General features: G+C 39.2%; 1 long non-coding RNA gene across 1 annotated transcript in view; it reads right to left on the bottom strand.

The window, feature by feature from the left end:
• Positions 1-9,133: 9,133 nt before the first annotated feature.
• LOC137162052 (uncharacterized) overlaps positions 9,134-22,607 on the bottom strand; it is a 64,257-nt gene continuing 50,783 nt past the window's right edge. The window contains exons 2-3 of the long non-coding RNA XR_010922259.1: positions 16,645-16,773; positions 9,134-9,455 (exon numbers count right to left, since the gene is read on the bottom strand). This is a non-coding gene — a long non-coding RNA (uncharacterized lncRNA). The remainder of the gene's footprint in view (positions 9,456-16,644; positions 16,774-22,607) is intronic.

Below are 22,607 nucleotides of genomic sequence, written 5' to 3'. Positions count from 1 at the left end.
AAGCAGCCTTAGCAAATAGATACCTTTTACAGCATGCCTTCAATGTCAACAAGCCTGGGCTATTTTGGAACCAAGGAGGAGGGCAAGTGTTCTACAGCCAAGGGCCTCCATACCCACTGACCCTTCTCTTATAGAGAGGGGTCTCTCTGCTGATCTCATTTGTGCAGATGTAGTATGAGAAGATGGGCAAGGATCCAGGATATTTACTGGGAAAACCAATACCTTAAAATCTACCAGGCATCCAGTGCAGCTCTTGCAGCACTGATGTTATGGGCTTCCACTGAGATATACCACTCACAACATAAGCTGTCTCACTGTGCAATGTTTTCAGTCTCTGGGCTGTTTTAAGGGACAGCCCCATTCACAGGGTATTCCAGCAGTATAATCCTGAAGTGATGAAGAGATGGACCACTGTGGCAAAGTACACATCCAAGAGGATAGGTCACAACTTCCTAACCAGGCACAGACAGAAAAGGACATTTCTGGTCCCTAGTGTAATATGTTTACCTAACAACAGCTGTGGATCCAAAACCATCCCCAAACTGAAAAATCAAGTAACCAATTTAAGGTGATCTAAAAGGTACAATATACTGATATGCTTGTAGTTTTATTTCTACCTAGCTTTCTATTGCTATGCAGATGAAGGACCAAAGCATCTACTAAATGGTGTTCAAAAGCTGATGCTGAATAGCTCTGCACATCAAATGTACTGTAAAACATGTGATATTTAAAAATCAATGGGAAAGGTATAAAACATTGACCTGTAGAGTTCCAATAAGACCATGACTTGAGAAGACAGGTTTCCAGCTGAAAAACTCCTGCTTACAAGTTTACAAACCAGAGTGTTGTACATGTTGATATTCCAATAGTGAAGTACAAAAACTATCCTTTAGTTAAATTGTTTGGGTCCAGTTTCACCAGAAGATGGCCAGTTCTATGTCAGCAAGATAACTGTATTTCGAGAGAAATAGTCTAATGACATTATCTCTGCATTAGATCACAATTTGCTCTTAAGAGTCACAATTAGACACATTAAATATTATAAAAGAATCAACATTTCATCTATCTAATAGGAGGCAACAAAGGGTATGTCTACACTGCCACTAAAAACCTGCAGCTGGCCCGTGTCAACTGACTCAGGCTCCTGGGGCTTGGGCCAGGGCTGTTTAATTGCAGTGTAGATGTTCGGGCTCAGGCTGAAGACCCAGGCTCTGGGACCCTGCAAGGGGAAATGATCAATTCCAGGGTCACCTAAGTAAGATGAAAAATGTCAACAAGCAAAAATACTGGTTTGTAAGCTAACTGTCCTGAGATGCGGCAGGATGATCTGTTATAGTTCTTATAACAAGTTATTAAGGAGCCTTTTGGAGAAGTTAGTTCTTCTTAGGTCTTGATCCTACAAGGTCCTGAGCATTTCTGACACCAAACCAGTAAAGTACTGGCTGTGCTCTGTTGAAGGAGACAGCAGGAGTTTAAAGATTTCTGGGACCAGAAGAGCTACATAAGATCAACATCGTATGATTTAATAGAAGGTAGAATTAAGTATTTGACTTGGTGCTACAAATAAAGAGTGGAATTAAAGAGTGATTTTCTTGAAGGAAATTTGCATATTATTGAAAAGGGGGTAACAGTTTTAAAATGTTAGTCTGAAAATATTATTAATATATAATGGCAATACATTGAATCTAATAGATGTGTTAGTTATTAGACCTTGGACCAGATCTTCTGCTGGCATAAAACAGCCTAATTCCACTGAAGTCAAGGGAGCTATGATACACCAGCAGGAGATCTGGCCCAGTAAGTTAATTTTCATTGTAAATGCAGCTCTGTACTTCATTGCAGTTATATATTACTGCTGTATATCTTGAATATGTATTATTCATAGATTATTAACTCCTTTAAAATTGGTCTGTGCAGTGAATCTGCTTTCAAAATCAGCTCTGCATATATGTACATGTAGCTTGGGTTCCAATTTTCCCCATCGAAGACCTTCTTTTAACAGTATGTGCTGCAGATGACATTCTTATACTAAACATACTAGCACGCCTCTCCAAACCCATAACATACCATAACATACATTCCTTGAAGCTCCAATGATGTTTCATGAGGATGCAATATTAAATAATTCTGATGAGACAAAATGCTATGCTTTGAAGTAACAGTTAAGTGTCAGTTAATGGTCAGGGGTAAATCAGTATTGCTCCACTGACTGAAATGATGCTATGCCAATTTACACCAACTGAGGATTAGGCCCCAAATTTTTCAGAGAGGTGTTTAATATAGTAACCATTAAGATTTAAATGAACCAATTCACAAGAGGACTAGCTAGTACCTACAATAAGCTACACCGCGTTTTGAACCCCACAAAAATTATTCATAAATTCATTCTGTAAAAGCACCATAATCCATCCCACACAGAGGAAAGCACATTTTGACCCGTGATGGATCTCTTTATAGTATCACTTTTTGACCAAGTAACAAATTCTAAAAGAGTCAGTAGTTGTGCAGTTATCGCATTGCTGTCTATCAGCACTTTTCAGAGGGGAGAGATTGTTCTCTCATGCATATAGGATCATTTGACTTGCACAAAAAAAGTTCCAAGGGTTTTTATTTAAAAAAAAAAAAAAAAAAAAAAAAAAAGCAACCCACATTTTTGGAAACCCTATCAATATCCATGCACAAATGCACACCAGAGAACTAGAATAGTGTAAAGCTGACCCCATTTAAAACCTGAGTGTAGAACAAGATGGCAACTCTGCAGAGAAAATCTCTCCTTTTTGTGTAATGGGGAAACCCAGGTAATTGTAAAAAAGATTGATAATTTTTCATTCATGCTCTTTCACAATTCATTTTCGTGCTCAGATATTGAACGTCTCTCCTCCAAACTAGTTATAAAAAAACAACCCAAATAACTAAAAATCCCCCCACATAGGATCAAATCATAAATACAGGTGCCTGCTGCTGTAGATTTGTTTTCTGTATGACAGATTCATGTGGCTGTGTGTGAAGCATTGGGATCTGAATGTAATGTTATACTAATGATATATTTCCTCTTTCCCATAAAAACGTTGGACTGGTGAAAAGGAGATTTGGGTTGTGGTGTGCTTGGCTGTTTTGGAGATGGGGAGGAGAGCAGGTTTGCAACTTTTACAGAAGTTATATATCCTGTATTTACAGTTACCTTTAATTGATGTTATTAATGTTTATGCAAAGGGAAGAACAAAAGCAAATATTTGTAAACATTCATGTAAAAAGAATTAATGATTTTAGCCTTCACGAGACAAATAATGGTATTTCTTCCTATATCTATACATAATGCCAAAACATTAAAAGGTACTTCAGTTTAATGCTAATCCCAATGCTGTAACCTAGCACAAAAAAAGTTGCGATCTTATCTTCAGAGCAATGAACAGTGGCTCTCCCCTTTCGTAAGTTGGATACTTTGACAAATTCCAATCTGAACTTTTACCTATGGACATTTTCCATTTATTGCTGCTTGGAACAGGTAGCTTTGCTTCACTCGGCACTCCTACAGAGGCCAGATTCTTTAATTCTGAGCTTCCTTTAGTTCCACTGCTCTTCAGACTGCCAATACTACCAAGGGAAAAATACATTTGATTGCTAGCAAGATGATTGAGATTTTCTGTGAAAAGGCTTTTTCTGGAAGCTAACAGTGAGCAAAAGGAAATTATCAGAGTGAAGAGCCATGGAAAATACACCCAAGGAAATCAGGATTGCGCCTGCAAACTACAAGATATTTACCAGTCATATAGAGGTCTGTTTTAACAAGCAGAATAAAATAAAGGTTAGACATTCTGATGCTTGAAGTTCTGGATTTTAAATCTTTGCAAAACCCTTCATTCATTAATTTGTCCCCTACATGGATTTCTGGGCCAGATTCTCAGCTGGTATAAATCAGCATAGCTCCAATCAGACCCATTTACACCAGTTGAGGATCCTGTCCTCTGTTCTTCTAAAAATTTCAGGAAATAAACAATGGTCTTGTGGGGATGAGAAATATCAGGAAGGTGTCGGCTTGCCGGGATAAACCTGTTTAGGTCACCAAAGAAGGAAAAAATGAAAACCTCACTTGCAATTGTTCAAGACAGAAATCAAAAGACTTGAATTTAAAATAACTAACTAAATAAAAAATGTATTGCATAGGTCAAAAGGCTTCAAGAGGGACGATGTCTATTTGCAATATTTTATTTACCCATACAATATGGCCATACTTCTTCCAGAATCGGCTAACAAGTCCCAACTCTTATTTACGAACAAAGTGTAGACAGCTTTCTCCAAGAGTTTAGTCCAAGCTAGTAAAGTTCACTAAGTATGTGATTAGTCTTTTGATTACATTAGTTTTAGAGATGGACAACATAAAGCTTTCTACATAAACAAAAGAACGAACAATGAAAACTCAGTGGTTAGAATCCTAAGTAAAGCAGCTGAAATAATTTGCAAGCACAGAGAAGATTTCTCAGGCATTTTATTTGGGGTTGAATGGGTAGCAGAATAGTACTGAAATATGGTGACCATTGGGAATTAAAAAACATATCAAATAATTTGATCTACTAAGATAGGCTAGCAACTTAGCAGCACTGAAGAAGAAATTGATGCCAATCTATTTCTATACCAACACTTGCTGCTGAATGATCGTTTATGTTTCGTATTAAACATTTGAACTTCTTCTGTATCTGATTTAAGGAAAAGAGCATGTGCAAATTCAGAAGAGCACTGAAAATGTTGCTCCTTGTGCAAAAGTGTATTTATTCGGAATGCCATCTGGCAGTGTGTTTTTTGTAACAGCTGAAAACAGGCTGGGTAAACAATTATTTATATCTCTGAGTGTTTTGTGTATGTAATTGCCCATACCTTTCACACCGGTGGCCAGAGACAGCCTTAGATTGATGTAATCTATGCAGCAATTTCAAGGAAACTTCATGACAAAAGCACGCACACTTGATCTGCCAGCCAAAGGTTTGTCCTGTATTTCCTGAACATGATCCCATATGACTCCATCATCTGTAAGCCATGGCAGGCAATGAATTTCCTAGCTTGCTGTCCCTACTTTCATCCTGGAAAGCTAGGTTTTGGTTCCATAACAAAACTTCACAGCTGTGCATCACTTTTTGTTCAAAGCACTGTACAAATATCAAGTAATCATTACAACATCCTTAGGAAGGAAGGTGTGAAAGAGAGGTAAGGATTATCCCCCCACTTTACAGATGGGGAAAACTGTGAAGTTAAGTGATTTGCCCAAGGTCAGATAGCAGACCAGTGGAAGAGCCAGTAGAATCCAGGTCTCAACTGCCAGTCCTATGCTTTAATCACTATGCAGATATACAAAGAAGTTCTCATGTAAAATTAAGAAAGCTGTTTTAAAACTGAATTTATTTTTCCTTGAAATACTGAACTGGAGAGATCAGAAGTGACAGAGACTGGCAGCAGTACAGACAAGCATTCTTACCACTTTAAATTCCTCATCGAACATTGTTTTTATCTATCAGAACTGAATTTCAGCAACAGGATGTAATACAGGACTTCCCATCTAGTACCAACAGGACTAATCATGGCTAATGCCAATAACTAAATTTTTGCTCCTGTTTCTTAAATGTAAGCCATGAAGCAGAGGGAAGATATCCAATAGAGCGATCCGTAGTCAGTTTTTCCACACACACTTCTGTGGTGTGTCATGGCTTCCTCACCTTCCTATTATTAAATCAGTCAAACAGAAGCCAAGTTAAAAACTAAGCACAGGAACTACTGTCAATTATCCTCTACTGTACTGTATCTTGTTCCTTGGAATAATTCCTGTTCTATATTCAGAGCAAGTGGCTGACTGTGGATAGAACACATTAAATAGATAAAAAAATCACAAATACTTGTTGTTTAATGTATTTATTTGTATAATACACTGGGCCAAGTTTCTCCCTGGTGTGACTCCATTGGCTTCCATGGGACCAGTTTAGCCTGTATGTCTATTGTCACAAGTATATGAATTGTAAAGAGCGCATGCATATCACACATGATGACGATACTCTCCAGGAGCTGCTTTACAACGACTGTACTGTCGCTACGACAGATATTAGTTTGGGGTGTATACCCTTTAGTAATACCATAGGTTCCTGTAACCACTGCACATAAGGGAGATGCAGTATACATGAGGGACTGCCGACATGTAGGTATAATATATCAATGCTGCGCTCATGGAGAATTTCGAGGTTCTCATAACATGTAAACCCATAAATACCCTTCTGAACTAATAGTTTCTTTGATAAGGCTACATCTGATATTAAGCTCTCTAATCCATTAAAGCCCCACTATGTAATTATGGACCTATACAACATGCAAACCCTATGGCTTCTGTAGTCCCTGAGAGGGAAACTGGATCTCTCGAGGACACAGCTTGGGCTGAGTTCATCCTAGATGCAATATCAATGGCATTTCATCAGTGATAAATTCGGTTTGTACTGTGCGCAGGCCTGATGGAAAACTCACTGATGACAATAGGAGACTGTCCATTAACTTCAATGGGTGTTGAATTAGGAGGCCTTATAAAAGGTTCTAGGAATAACAGCATCCTTCCCAAGTCCTTGGCTACCCAGTAAATATGTTAGAGATTTACTGTATTTTTAAATAATTCCCAGAGGGGCCTAGACTCTTAGATAGCTGCATCTTGCCATTTTACACATTTAAATATTAGGTAGTGTTAGAATGATGACTCCTGAAGTCAATACCCGAGGAAAGAAAATTAACAAAGAGTTGTCCTTTTATTTTTTAGGGACTAAATTCAGTCATGATATAAGTTGGCACAAGTCCATCTGACTTCTTGATCAGACACCCAGCCAGCTGTAAGATCAAGAAAAGAAAAAGAGAAATACAACTCATGCCTGCCTGAGCCTCACCCTCCAGAGGGTAAAGACTGCAGTTTTCCCAGTTAAAAACAGGGCATTGGTTTGGTTTAGTTTTGTTTTCATAAACAAGGTACAGCATACTATAGTCTCACAAATGTGAACTATCTGCAAGGGAAATGGCCGAGAAACCCCATGTAGTGTCTTTTTCAGTTTGAAAAATAAAATAAAGATATTGCTAAGTATTTTTAAACTCCACAACTTGTTGATCGTTGCTGCCAACCTCCTGGCAGGTCAGCATTAGCAACAACACCTGGAGTGGAAAAACCTTTGAAACAAGTTCAACCTTTAAACATTTGAACTGCATTTTTAAAGGTAGTTACTAACAGTCAAAGTCTCTTGGGTTTTTGCCAAAGATGCCGGTATGGGGAAAGAAAATGTGCTTAATGAAGGTTACAGTAGAAACAGATAAATCTGCACAACTTATTTTCCCCTTCTTGAGTTTAAATGTTTGAAACATGACAAATATGCTCCCTCTTTGTACATTAAATGGCATCTCATTAGACTTGTTTACACAGCCAGAGAGTTAACTTAACGGTGCCTGGATGAACTGCAATAATATATCTTGACTGAATGACACAAACTTTATTAGACTGTCTTTTCACAGCTCCCTACTTATTGGTGATGCAGCTAAGCCAAATTGATGGAATTTAGTCAGCCTGCAGTAGTATTCACAGGAGATAGTTATACTTCATCTTGTATAAATAATTGCCACTGGCTTCCATTTTGTTTTTCAATAGATTCCTTTTGTCCTGTTACATTAACCTTTTTGCTAATTGCACAAGATTCAATCACTGCAGAGTTAAATACTCTAATTTGATTTGTACAGCCACAGCAAGGGAGGGTGGGGGAGAAAAGAAAGTGGAAAGGAAAATAAGAGTGTAAGTGTACAGGAATATTGAGTGTTCTTAATACCAAACCTCAGTCTCAGTTATCATTCCAAGTCAATTCCATATAGATAATAAAGTCATTTATCATTCCAGAACTTGAACTGATTCAGTATTTGATGTAAAGCAGATGATTACTTCCATTGATTCAGCTGAAACATCTGAGCAGAGCCTGGTCTGTTTTGGTTATGGGACTTGCACAATTTTTGATTGTTTAATAAATAAACTATTGATTACGAAATGATGCCTGATAAATCCTGATAGAGCAGATTTGCATCTGCACCCCTCCTCTGGCTAATATAATTAGTGTTTTGGTATTGTTCTGCCATTGACTGAGGTGCAACTCCAACATGACAGATGGAAGCAACATCACACGTTAGCTAGAATATACATTTATGAGAATGCATGTCATTACAGTACCTTATACAGCTGACAGTATTGTAAATAAGGGTAGGTTGTTATTTTAATTTTAAATTCCTTGAAATGGGCTAGTAGTGTTTGCCTGAAACACACCACCATTTTAATAGGTGTTGATCTTGCTGTGGAATATTAAGTGGGTTTTGCTGACTTGCTGAGGCAGGTGCCTCATTACACCGATGTGATATAAGTAGGATGGGAGTGACTCTCTTAGAGAGGATCTAAAGTGTGCGCTGAGCAGTCAGGAGGAGGGATCTAGGAGCAGCCACACCTTGGGGGAAGACTGAAGTTGAACTTATGTTGTATCACTGTTAATAAAACTAAAACCCAGGAAGGGGGTTAGTATGGATCCTACATGGTGTGTGTACTATGTACTTGGGAGCAGGCTGGGAAAAGCACATGTTTGCACTCTTATTTGCATCCCTTTTAGATGAAACTTAGCAAACACAGTCTCAACCCAGGGGAGATATTCGAGTGTTTGCATTTTCATACAGTGCTACTGTCTTATCTACACAATACATGCAAGAGTTTTGTACTGAACTATTGTTTTTTAAATGAGTAAAGAGGTATTTTTCTTCTTCCAGAAAAAGAGCTAGATGAACACCATAATTTAAGCAAGTGCTTAGCCCTACTGATGGTAAAATACCTTTTGATATGTGAAAGACAAAACACTGAAAAGTTGTTACTGCACAATGGATCAAATCATGCTCATCTAATCTATGTAAGAAGCTATAACAAAGCTTTACAATCCCTGAAGAGTATGGCTATTCATTTCAGTGGGAGACCACCAAGTATTGCCAACTTTTCCATACATCTCAGAGGTCACATCAGCTCTGAAATATTACGTATTTGCATGATTGATAAATATGCTATTGTGTACATATATTGATAAATCAACCCAATCTAATAAACACCAACTTAACAATGTAATGAATACATCATTTTATTATTTGATTACTAACACAACTGGATTAGTCTATTTGATCACAAAAGAAGATCCAAATATCAAAAAGATCAGATAATGTTGCCAGCCTCTCTGATTTTCATGCACATATATTTTGAAAGTGGGACCTGCAAGACTTTGGAACAGGCTGAAATATCTTGAGGTTCGGTGTAACATCATGGTGTGCCATGGTAAAAAGATCCCCAGGACAAAGGTATATTTTACAAGAGAACAGTGGAGGGCCAGAGAGGGGAGAAACTGCTGATCTTGGTGTGGATTTGACTCCCTCTCTTCCACCTGATTGAGGATAAATAAACATGCAAGATAATAAGAAACAAGATTTAAAATTACAGATATTTCTCACTACAGGAATTTGAAAAACCACTTTTAAATTCAAAAGAATCATGGTCTCATTTGAAATACAATGTCTAGACCTAGGGGAGTTAACGATAGCTAGCTATGTCCTTCGATTTTTGAATGACATTGATGTACAGTGTATCTGAATTCATCCTGCTTCCCAGCTGGAATAAAAGGTGAGAACAAATAATGGTGGATGTGCAACACCATGTAAAGTCAGGACCAATGCAGATTGTGTTAGTGGAACATAGTGAAAAGAAGTCTTTCATTAAACTTGGCTTGGTACATGTGCCATACATTTTTAATAGCTTTAAATAATTTAGGAGAAATAATGTAGACTAAGACTGACAGAAAAGAGTTTCCAAAAGCAAGTGGTCAAACCACCTTAGGTTTAGGGAACAGCGTAGAAATGAGAAGAGATGTATAAATATGTGATTCCTCAGCTAACGAAAAGTTCTTGTTGCCATTCGAGAAATAAACCAGCAAATCAATAATAATTGTTATTATTTATGATTTGTATTAGCGTAGCACCTAGCAGCCCTAAGCATGGACCAGGCCCCCACTGTGCTAGCACCCCCAATGTGAAAACACATAATAAATAGCTATTTTAATCCTTATATAAAAACCTAGAGTCTGAAACAGTGAAGCAAATCTGGGGCTAGAGAGTAGTATTCTGGAATCTCTTTGTATGCATACATCAGCGTTTACTTTTGACAGACAGTCATAAAACATGGGTTTTCTGAATCTTTCCATTTTCCTGCCAAATAGTTCTTCAACCTGTTCTCTCCCTACCTCCTCCTGCTTTCTTCCCTCACATAACATTCAATCCTTTATGTAAGTCTGATGACCCAGACATGCACGATGCTGATTAGAATTTTAACTGTATTCCATCCATTTTCTTCTTTTCGTGTCTTAAAAAAGTTTTCCTGTCCTGTTTCTCAAGTAATCTTATGGGAATGCCTGTCTACATGAAATACATGGACAGAAATGCAGTAGCTGCCTATTACTCCTGAAACATTTGACCCCATGGACAGTAAAACACTGACTATAAATAAGAAAAGCTCTTAACAGCCATGTCCAAAGACCAGGGTTGAGGAGGATGAATAGAGCTGGAACTTCAAATTAAACACCCACCTCTTGCTTGTACTTCATCACTGCCAGCCTAGAGTGACATCACAACAGATTTCCTCCCAGATTAAAAAAAAAAAAAAAAAAGCCAAAGAAATTTACTAGATAGAGGTTGAAGAGAAGCTGAAGAAAAAACTTGAAAGAACTTCCAATCCTAGCAGGAAAGCAATGGAAAAAGCACCGTCAGTAGGGCTGGTCAAAAAACAAGAATTTTTTTTTTGCTCCAAATCAGGATAAAACAGCGACATTTCAAAAATACGAGGAAACCATGTGTGTGTGTGTGAGAGTGAGAGAGAGAGAGAGAGAGAGAGAGACCGACCGACCGACCGACCCCAGAAGAGCCAATGGCCGAGTGGTTACGGCACTCATGTGGGAGACCCACTTTCAAGTCCCTGCTCTGGCAGAGACAAAACAGGACATGAATCTGGATGTCCTTCATCCCAGGTGAATGTCCTAACCACCGGACTATGTAGTCAGCGTTTCTGTTTCTGTCGCCTGTTGGACCTATTTCACTTTGTATAAATAATGAAATATTCATTAGGCCGGTGATTGAGAAACCAACTGTCTTCTGAGGGTTAAGGGAACACCTGTGGGAGACCCAGGCTAACTCTAGCATAGCAAGGACTTGAATCTAGTCTTCCACATCCCAGGGGAGTTTCCTAACCACTGGGCTATTAGCTATTCTGGAGTGGATCGCTTTGTCTTCCCCCCAAAAAAATCTTGGGCCCGAGAAAGTTTTATTGAAACAGATACATCTCCAAAAATCATTTCTGCTTCAATAAATCGGTATTTTCTGACAAAAAAAGTTTCGACCAACTCTAACATCAGCCTGCAGCCCCTATGGCCTTGGCCTTGATCAGAAAAGACACACACCAATGTGTACTTTACTCACACGAGCAGTTTCTAAGACTTCAGTCAAGCCATATGTCTGGAACGGTATTGGTGTCCTTCCAGAAGGAAAGGAATGAGGAGGCTTAGAAAGAGTCAGCCAAAAATACCAGGGCTGGGATGATGCCCAATTTATGGCCACTTTTATTGAAACTATTCGCTCCAAGTGACAAACATACATATGCCTGGGGCATACATGGGGAACTCTGTGGTCCTCTCAAAAATCAGGGCTCAGAGAGAGGTACAGTGTGGCCCAATGCAGAGGGAGTCAGGAGCCTGTTCCCAGCTCTGCCCTGACCTGCTTTTATGACCTCATGCAAGTCACTTCACCTTTCTGTGCCTTATTCCCCTCCCCCGCTTTGTCTTATTTATTTAGACTCAGCTGCTCAGGGGAAGGTCTAGCTCTTACTGTTTGTATATACAGCACCTAGAACAATGGGGACCCCATTTCAGTGGGGGCCTCAAGGTGCTACCGCAATACAAATAATAAATAATGCTCCAGATCATCCACTGAATGGGGAACCTACATTTCAGTAACCCCTAAATTAAAGCAAGGTACAACTAGGCGAGAGGACCCAGGGATTCTGTCTAGCAGTCACTTAACAGAAACTGATTCCAATTCTATGGAGTAGAGCAGATATTGTATCATCACTTGAATACATTACGTGCAGGGGAATGAGTGGGCGATCTCTCACTGCAGAGGTACAATATCTCTTACAGTAGGCAGTTAGGTCCATTTATTGCTGGTAAGAATAACCCCCACCCCCTTTTTTTGATATTACACTAGGTTAGGCTAGGCACACATTCTGCCTTACACATATGTAAGCCTTGTCCTAGAAAATCCTTCCCATTCCTTGAGTGAAACATTTGCCCTCTTTCCATTCTTTCACAAAGACTTTCAGCAATAATCTATTAAAAGAAAATTACATCTGTTATGACACCGTGGTCACAAACACTAGACTGGGATTATATAGTGCTAGGAACATCTTATCCCTGTATAACCTTCTCAAAATATCACATGCTGACATGGCTACAGAGGAAGAGAGAGGCTCTTGAGATAGGCTTTCCTTTGATAGGCCTGTGCTTTTCACTAGAATGGTGAGAGACATCATCTCCTTTCACTCTGAGAGAAGTGTACATTCTAATCTCCAAATATTCCATCTGACACTAAAGTGTGTTTCCTCTGAAAACCCATCAAAGAAAGACAACGTGTAGCTGCACTTGTACACTTGTTCTCATCAGGGCAGTGATCTATCAAGAGTGATACTGACAAACTAGCACAACACTATGGTCCATATTACAAGCTACTTGCAACAAAAGCCTGGCATCGCCTAACCACCTGCAGATAGGAGGCCCAGTCCTGGGAGATGCTTGACTTTAATGGGAATTGAGACCACTCAGCACCACAAAAAGGGAATCAGCATGCTGCAGGATTGAGCCAGTAATCGTCACTGCAATTGATTAAATTTATTTCAGTTTGTTTGGTTTTTTTCCCCAAATATTCCTGTTCATTAATCTATGTGGATGTGCCATAAAAATATCTGCAAACCTTACAAAATAAATCAATACCCTCCTCGCCCAGTCAGGTTTAACAAAAATTGTTCTCCAAGGCGCCTATACTCATCTTCATTTTAAAAGCCACGGAAAACACACAGGCCTTGCAGTATGGCCTGTAGGTCAAGTAATCTTGGCTCCATCAACCAGTGTGGCAAATGAAGTCCAAAGATGAGGATTCACACGGAGAAAGCCCTGTTGCCAGCCTACTTTGTTTTAAACCAGCACTATCAATGATTTCAGCTGCATGAGTATCACCTGAAGAATAAGGCAGTTTCTCAGGTAACTGGGTCCCAAACGATTTAGGGCTTTATAGGACAAAACTAACACCATGAAGCTGCACTCAGAACCAAATTGGAAGCCAGAGTCGATCCTAGAACACTGGTGTTACGTGCTCCTTATGAGATGCGCTGCACAGGAAGTGAGCCACTGCAATCTGCACGGGCTTAGGTGTCAAGATGGGCATAGCGCCATGCAGAGCGCATTACAGTGTGGATAACTGCAGAGGGCAGCATCCAAAAGGAAAATTTAGAACTTTCCAGCCAAGCACAGCTGGGGGGAAAAAGTGCTTTTGGCCACTACTGCTACCTAGTCATTCAACAGCAGCTGCAGATTGAAAAGGACAGCCAAACTGCACACCCACATAAGAAATGGCAGGTATACTCTCCAATAAAGGGAGCTGAAATAACTTCCAAGTGCTTCCCCAGCCTACTAGCATTACCTCACTCTCATCCAGACTGAGTCTCTGCCAGCTAACCCGGTAAATCACTCGGGCATACTGACCTTGTTAGATTAAATGGAAACACCTGCTTAAATATCCCACTTGAGCAACTCCTCCTACCTGCTAGGATCTTCAGAAATGTCAAAACAGCATGGACTATGGTAACCCTTAAAAAAAAAAAAAAAAAAAAAACCTCACCACAGCATGAAGCGCAGATCTTCATCCATTACCAGAAGGAGATAACCAGCCAACCCTACCAGTCCTGTCTCTGTACTATAACCTGGCCTAAAACAACTGACTGTTGTAAAGGAGACCTAAGGACTTCAGAGAAATATTTAACTACATGATCACACAGCTTGTGACATAGACCAGATAATGTCTCACGGTGGTAATATATTAGTTGCTTATCTACTGAAAGGTCTATCAGATCACAACAGTATCCTCATTGGGATTTTGTATACTAGATCAGTGAGATATTCCCTAGATGTCCCATGACAAACATAGAAGCTGGAAGACAAATCCAGCAAGAGTGGTTCAATATGCATTACAAATGAGGGACTAACTGCAGAAAATACCAATTTTAAGTCTAATTCTATGACTTGTGTTGTGCAGGAGGTCAGACTAGATGATCTAATGGTTCCTTCTGGCATTAAAATATATGAATCAGGCAAACTTAGATATCACTTGGGAAACACAAAACAGTTGGTTAGTCAATCTGTCTCCCTTCTGCCCCCCAAAAAACAGTGTATTTGGTTTTGGATAGTAGGTACTTTTATACCAACCAAATAAAGCCATGTCTAAGCAGACAGGTCAAGACCTCAAGAGGTTCTTAGGAAAGAGATCTGATAACTTGCTTGAAACATTTGATCAGTTTGTAACAGATTCCAAAAAGTGGGTGTCTGAATATCTTGTGCATGGTAAATTCATGACCTAATTGAAGAGGAGATTATAAATAATGGAAAAAGGAGCAAATTATGACATAAATCCAATTTAGCTCTAGCAAAGTTTATAAATATGTAACATACCAGAATGTTCAGAAACTGAACAGCAAATGAAATTTCTGGTGATTATGCAAGGTTCATGATTAAAAGAGCTCATATAGTATCAGCCTGAGCAAGAAAAAACAAGCTGTGAAATGTGCTTATTCCCCACAACCTGAAAGGTCTTCTAGTCCAATATCTAAACTGAGACAGGAGTTGTAAAATGGCATTATAGCTACACTTAAACATAGATGCAGAGGACCATATCTGGTGAATAGCAATGCAGGCATGTGCATAATATATAAAGAGAGGTGCTATATGAAACACTTTAAAATAAGTGCATAAGACTCTCACATTAAATCCTTCTAGATGAGATTGTGGAGATAGTAACAGTTAAATCTGTGGTATTTTCAGTTTGTTAATCTAGGCCCCAATTATGCAAGATAATTAAGCAGGTGCCTAACTTTGTATGTGAGTAATCCTACTTAACGTTAGGCAGATGCTTAAGTGTCTTGTGAAATCAACGCCCTAATATTATACCCCTTCACATCTGAGTGTGGGGTGTACATGCACACAGGAATCCCCTCCACTTAAATGCACTGGATTCCCTTCTTCTTCCCCCGAGACAGGAATCCACCAATCTGTCTCTATCTGCATCCTAAATCATGATATCAAGGCACCTGACTTTGCAGGTGAAGTGTTACACCATTACTCCTAATAAGTAATAACAGAACTGTCTGAAACATTTATAAAACAGTTTTCCTGTCAGTTAAGGGCCTGTGAACAGTATATTATAGGGTGAGATGGAATATGAAGCTTTTATAAACTCTTATATACAATGACCTGCATAACTCACTCACGACCTTGCTACTTATGGTGGTAAAGTTTTATCCCCCCCCATCATATGTTTTCATTTGTGCACACACACACATATATACAAATAAAACCCTCCCACACACGCACACAGACCCTAGACATTCTTTTGTGTCACAGTCTAGCAATGTTGTAAGGATTAAAAAAATGAGGCTAGGTTTAAACACACACACACCGTAATAGAAATGTCACACTGGATGATGTAATAGGTCCCTTCTGGTCTTAGACTCTATGAAACAAGCTCAGACAGACCAATATAAATCCTGAAGACTTTTTTAAAAAAAAGTAATACAGAAGACTGCACCATAAGAAAAATAAATAGTAAATGTTCTGCATATGACAGGATCTAGGACCTTGATGGTGATTATGTGCTAGTAACAGCAAGTGTGTATTACTGAACGTGCAGACACACGAAAGTCACAATCATACAAGTTTTATATAGCAAGTTTCATATATATTGCAAACCAATACTAAGACTAAAAGACTATTTAAATCTGGCGCAAGTGAAACTTGATAAATGTTAATCCATCTGAGAAATGGCAAAATAGCCAAAGTCAAAATAAATGAGGAATTACACGTGCTGATGAGTGAACAAAACTAAATCAGAGACACAAAGATGAAATGCCAGATTGTCCATAGCTTATTATCTAGATGACTAGTGGAATGCTTGAGATTCATTTTGATTACTAAGAGCCCAGTATATTTGAGAAACAACAATCTTAAGAACATAAGAACAGCCATACTAGGTCAGACCAATGTCTTCCAATGGTGATCAATGCCAGGTGCTTCACAGGGAACGAACAGAACAGGTAATCATCAAGTGATCATCCCATCGCCCATTCCCAGCTTCTGGCAAACAGCAATCCCTGCCCATCTGGCTAATAGCCATTGACAGAGCTGTCTTCCATGAGCTGATCTTATTGCAATAGTCTATACTGATTCCCCCAGGATACTGTCCTGGCAATGAAGTGGAAGAAGTGCTTACCTTAGGGAGCACTGAGCCAACTGCAACTGTCATCTTGGGATCAAAATTATATGGATCCCTCTACTTGTGCTACTGGTGTCAGAATTCAGTTCACATCTCATTCCCCAAGTTGATGATCTGATAGAGATCCTAGGTAAAGGAAAATACATAAGCACCTTGTACCTGTACAACAGATATTGTTCAGCATCCTCACCTGAGCCTGCCAAGGAAAAAGCAGCAGCTTTTCTGTACTACTTTTGGCATCAATGTTTTGTTGTGATATCTCAGTTTAGCTGGAGTTTCTATAACCTTCTAAATATGGATGAAAATTATACACTGGAAGGTTGTGGTGGGTTCATTGACACATTCTTTTCCTGATAATACTGCAGTTGTGTAAAATTGTCATGATACACAGTACTAGCTCAGATACAAAGATCTATTTTCCTATCCTTTAGCATGGGATAATAATGAAAAATGTAATGATAATATGTTATTTCCCTTTCCAAAAGCAAACAAAACATTAGCCCTAGGTGAGTAGAATTGTACAAGTGATCCAGGAAAACCATTTGAGCCTTTGCTGAGTCACTGGGATAGGACATGAACAGCTGGAATGAGAATCAATTCCCATAGAAGTATATATGCCACTGCTCAGAAGGGAAATGTCGAAGTTATTTGCTGTGCTCTGGTAGAGGTTAGGAGCAAATCTGTGAGAGCCAAAGGCCAGCAGCAGTAACATAAATATCAGACAAAAAGGTACTTTAACTCATTTTTCTGTGACTGTATGCCTGTAAATATCCATGCCATTCACCACAGTAACTGAAGTACCAGTCCAGATAAGCGCTTAAGTCACATGACATTTCCCCCAAAAGTAGAAAAGGAAGCACACTGCTGTCGGCATGTGAGAAAACCTTTCAGGATAGTCAAGAAACAGCTGTTAAGAATCAGTATTAAATTATAGCCCTAACTCAGTGTCATCTGTATAGTCCTGAGGAATGACTTATTCCTCAAATTAGCATCCATTTTAGTGCAGGGATTAGAAGGCCAAGAACAACTTCCTGTTTATATTGAAAATTGTTCTCCTAAGAAATGAGATTCTATAGTAGGACAAAACTTGTTACAGGGTGAACAACGAGCCATTACATTACTACTACTTGTGGAGATACCGTTAGTCAAGTTAATCTGTTGGGATCAGACAATTATGATATGGTTACAATTAATTTTACAAACAGAAGCTATGAAACTAGCTTTTTAATTGTATGGAAAATGGCTTGCTTGGCTAAAGAGAAAATACTGTATTTTTTAACAAAAGAGAAATTCACTTAAGAAATGGAGCTCATATTTTTCAAACGGTATTGTATCTATTGTTTGGATGACAGACATATGAAGATAGATTAAGAAAGTTGTTAATGTTTTGTTTTCCACATAATGAAGAAAGGAAAGAGGGAATGTGTGTTGACATTTTGTATTAAATACTATAGTTCTAATTTACTAGTTACAGAAAAAAGTCAGTCTTGTGCTCAAACTGCTTTTTACTGATGTAAGTTACTCAGCTGCCTTAACAGTGGGCGCCACTGTAAATTTTCAAGTAAACGTAATTTATTAAAACCCCATTTAATTGTAAGAATACACAAAGCATATCAAATGTTGGTTGGACAAAAATCTTATCAAGCAGTGTCTTTATGGGGCAACTGCTGAAAGTGGTCTTCAACATGTATGCTAAAATTTGTCAATGTTCTTGTTCATTTATTTTTGTGTGTGTATATCCTAAGAATATCCTATCTCTTTAAAAAGAAAAAAATGCACAGCTTATTAAGCAAATAATTTGCATATCATTTATCAGACTTCATAGTCTAACCATTTTCCCTCTTCTACCTTTTCCAACCCTTCAGATGGCTGTTAGGACCTTGGACAGAGACTCAAAGCATACCTGAGTATTATTAGCATCTAGCTTCATACCAAAACCTGAAAAGCATACTTTTTCTATTTATATTCCAGTTTGCCAAATTGCAAAAGCCAAAGATTCCCTGGGGGGCAGGTGTTGACAGCTACATTTTTCAGCCACAGTCTCTGTTCTGAAACTGTGTATGTATTACAAGTTTCCCTTTTTTCTATGCAGCAGCAGCAGCTCTTATCTTCCAGACTGAAGCATTCTAAGCAGTAATGTGCTAAATACACTGCAGTGTTTCAGAAAAAGGCTTGTAGGAATGTCACCACTGCTGGAGTAACCTTCATTTTTGTTCTTTGCAGAGAAAAGTTGATTCTGTGGCTTTGCAAGTTCTGTAACTGTGTGTCAGATTAAGACATGACTTTGTATAATCTTTGGGAGGCACTGGAATTACAGTAATCCGTCACATCAGTTGCATTACCCACCCAGTATCTATTTTGTTTAATCTTTTAAAAAAGCAGCTCTAAGTGAAATCTCAGGGAGCTGGAAGTGCTCGGCACCTTTGAAAACCAGGTCTTTGTTTTGTCTTATTTTTTTCATAGCCTAGAAACGGCAGCTAGATCTGTACGTAACTACTCTCTGTGTGTCTCACATAAGATTTTCCACTATAAGAATATCTCATACTCTCTTGAACCCTAAAGACATTAATCGTGAGGAGAAGGGAGGAAAAAGGGAGTTCCTCATCCTCCAAAATTCTGCCAGAGTGCACCTTGATACTATCAGAAAATTTGAGTGTATACAAGGTAAATTTTACGCCTACAAAATAGTGTGCATGAACACAGTTGATTTAAAATGACAAAATCCTAACCATAAAATAAATAAGATACAAACATGAGGTGGCCCAAGTGATAGCCCTGTTGTGCCATTAATCATATTTAATGCAAAAGCCTAATAATGTTATCTTTGGTCCCAGCTTTGGCAGCCTATAATTTAACCTAAGCACTTTTTCACTGTGTGAATCAGGTACTAATGCTGTGTCTCAACCTCTTTTGTGCTCCTAAATTAGAAAACCCAAATGTCATTTTCTTCAGATATGAAAGACATTCAAGGTCACTGTAAAATAACAGAGCAATTAACTTTCCAAGTAAATTATAGTATAGTAGTGAAATATAGTACTTGAATTGGGTAAAAAACTAAAACTGTTCTTACAAGTGACATCTGTTGTTCAGACCAAAATGATAAATGCAGTTCCAGAGGCTCTGGTGAAATGAACACCATGGAAAAGGATTTTTTTTCTCAGTACTATTTTGCTAGCTGGCTTCAGAAATCTTCTCTTTACTGCTGCTGGTTAAATGGATTTGCAGTTTGATGGTGGCGATAATGGGAAGGTTTACTTAACAGGATTTCTGAATTTCCAAAGGAATCTTTATTCTATTATGTGAGTTTTATGGATTGTCTAAATATCATTTTTTTATGATAGACTTTAATGGCTGGGATCAAGGAAGGAAACTGTCCGATGTAAAACAACAGTGGTAAGGAAGAAGCCTTCAGGACTTGGAGTTGATAAGAATTTTAGAATCCAAAATTATCTGACCCTCTTGTTCTAAGTCAGTCTAATTTTTTGTAACTCAGTAAAATTAAAATACCTTATCAACACAACTGAATAATAACTCAGTAAAGATAAATTAATCATCAAAAAATCAGATGAGGTATGCAGAGTATATAAATGCAATTATAAAACCATGTTAAAGTAATACTGATGGCCTGACAAAGGACAAAACCAAGAGCTAAAGTTGAAAATTATGCCCGTATGACTTCTGTAGAGTTTATATCAGTTACAAGAACATGTAGCTACTTATCTAACTACACATGCAAATGTGACAATCAAAGGCACTGAAATTGTTTTAAGAAAATGTTAAAATACAAAGAAAGAAAAACCTCCTCCATTTGGAGGCGTTTCAAGCTGCTAACATAGTTCTCTGCAATTGCACATCATGTGGTCCCTGATGCAGAGACTGACCCAAGTAGGGCTCAATACATTCTCTTTTTAAAAGAGGTCTGGGGTATAACTGGGTGCACAGCCAGTACTGGACAGTGCAATGGTGGACCACCCTGATCCAGAAAATCCAAGGTAGTCTCTGCATACGGTAGGCAGCATTAGATTTCATACCTGGTGACACTAGATTTAACCTGCCCGGGTTAGGATAGGCTACTTTTGTGCACATATTCTGGGTTGGAACCACCCTGGCAGGTGTCACACGGTAGCTAGTCCCTGTGGATACACGGAGCCCATCTCCCCTGGACCAGGGTAGGTGGATCCAGTCCAGCCAATTCAAGGGGACTGGGCTACCCCAGGGCCTATAAAGGGCTGCTAGGAAGGACTGAGATAGGATTTGCCCTGGGGAGGGAAAGCCACAGTGCAGTACAGCTAGCTCCTGTGGTGGGCCCTGCACCTGCTGCTCCAGGAGGAGTACAGAGCTGACTGAGGCTTGGAGACTGCCAGGAGACGGGGTGCTGGGAGGGGTGGCCCAGAAGCCTGGGGCCAAAGATTGAGTTAAAACTGTTTCTTGTTTGGTTAACACCCATTAAGAAAATAAACTCCAGTGACTGAGACTGGGCGTGACAGCACATGATCTGGACAGCCCTGGCAACAAAGGTCTTAGCATAGTGATCAATAGGCCTCTGACTCAGGCTTGGTTCTACTACTTCATTCACTCTGTTCTGACCCTGATTGTCTCACTTATATCACAGCCTCTTACATCTCAGGCCCAGGTTTGGGAACTGCTCAGTGGGCTGATCTTCAGCCACAGCATTACTCTGTGGGCTAGGAGGCAAACAGTAGCTAATAGATAGGGCAGCCCACAGCCATGCTTGTCCATTCCGGGCATCAACAATGTGATTTCTCAGAACACAATGGTTCTCACAAAGGGGCTGGTTTGCACAGAGCTTTCCTGGGAAAAAACTCTTAGCACTGTATAGCTACTGCTTCAAAAGGCATAATGGGCAGAAAGCTGTTGCAGTGGACAGAACCGTTAGCAAGAGGAAAAGAAAAAGGAGGATGAGTTGCTAATGCGACTTGAATAGGGGCCACTTCATTCACCTATGATTGTTTAATTCAGATTACGTTTTTGGACATGGACTCATATACATACGCCAACTGGATTATCATGCCAGACTGGGAGGACTTTGCCCTTCTCCCAATATCAGTTAAGGTTAGCAAGATGACAGCATAGCTAGGGAGATGAACAAGAGATATAGCCTTACTCAGGGTTGGGACTCAAAGCCGTCATATTTGTGGGAGCGAAGCCAGAACACTTGCACGCTAAGGAGACATCCTGCATGTCAGCCAGTGCTTGCCCGGGAATAAAAATTGGCCCACCTATTTGGTCTATGTTGTCCTTGTAACAGGAGTTGTATAGAGTGGCCTGTGATGACCTTTTCCACAACAAAGCCTCCCTGGTTGAAGGCCACCAGGTTCATAGTTTATATTTGCCAGTATATATTATTGGTTTTTTCTGCCATGCTTACACCTTGTGCAATAACGCTGGAGACCAATTGGCTTTCCAGATCCTGACACTGAGGGCTTTCTCCTATGGACCATGCCTCAAACAAAATGTTACTCATCTGTTAGGCCCAATATTTGGGAATGAATATTTGGTCTGTGGAATAATATGGCTCAATAGTACTTGGGTTATTTTTTTCCTAAGATCTTGTGCTATTAAATTCTCATCATAATTTGAAGAAGAATTAATGTGTAATTCCCACATACTCAAATGACTTCCCCCAGTTTTCTCACTGTTACCAGAACATAACAAATCAAGCATTTCCCAAACTTGCTTTCACAGAGAGGCAGCAAATGTTCCTAACATCTGCAATGAGCCAAATGATCTGAAGTGCGATCAGGCATTGCCATAATGTACTCTGAAATTTTACTCCTTTGCTATACCAGCTCATGTAAAAGAAGCAGCTGGGAAAAAACTGCACACCAGCTCTGCACTAGCAGTAAAGCAGAAACAGAAGACATGCTTTTTTTGCATGCTCCTATCAAAGGTTCCAGTATTTTTGTTCACTTACTGAAATGAGTCAGCTTGAATGGCTT

The sequence above is a fragment of the Emydura macquarii genome, unplaced genomic scaffold (assembly GCF_026122565.2).
Source record: "Emydura macquarii macquarii isolate MOO-44397 ecotype Brisbane River unplaced genomic scaffold, CSIRO-AGI_Emac_v2 contig_2422, whole genome shotgun sequence".
NCBI classification, from domain to species: domain Eukaryota; kingdom Metazoa; phylum Chordata; order Testudines; family Chelidae; genus Emydura; species Emydura macquarii.
Note: the sequence above shows the minus strand (reverse complement) of the source record. Positions and strands in the feature narration are given on the sequence as shown.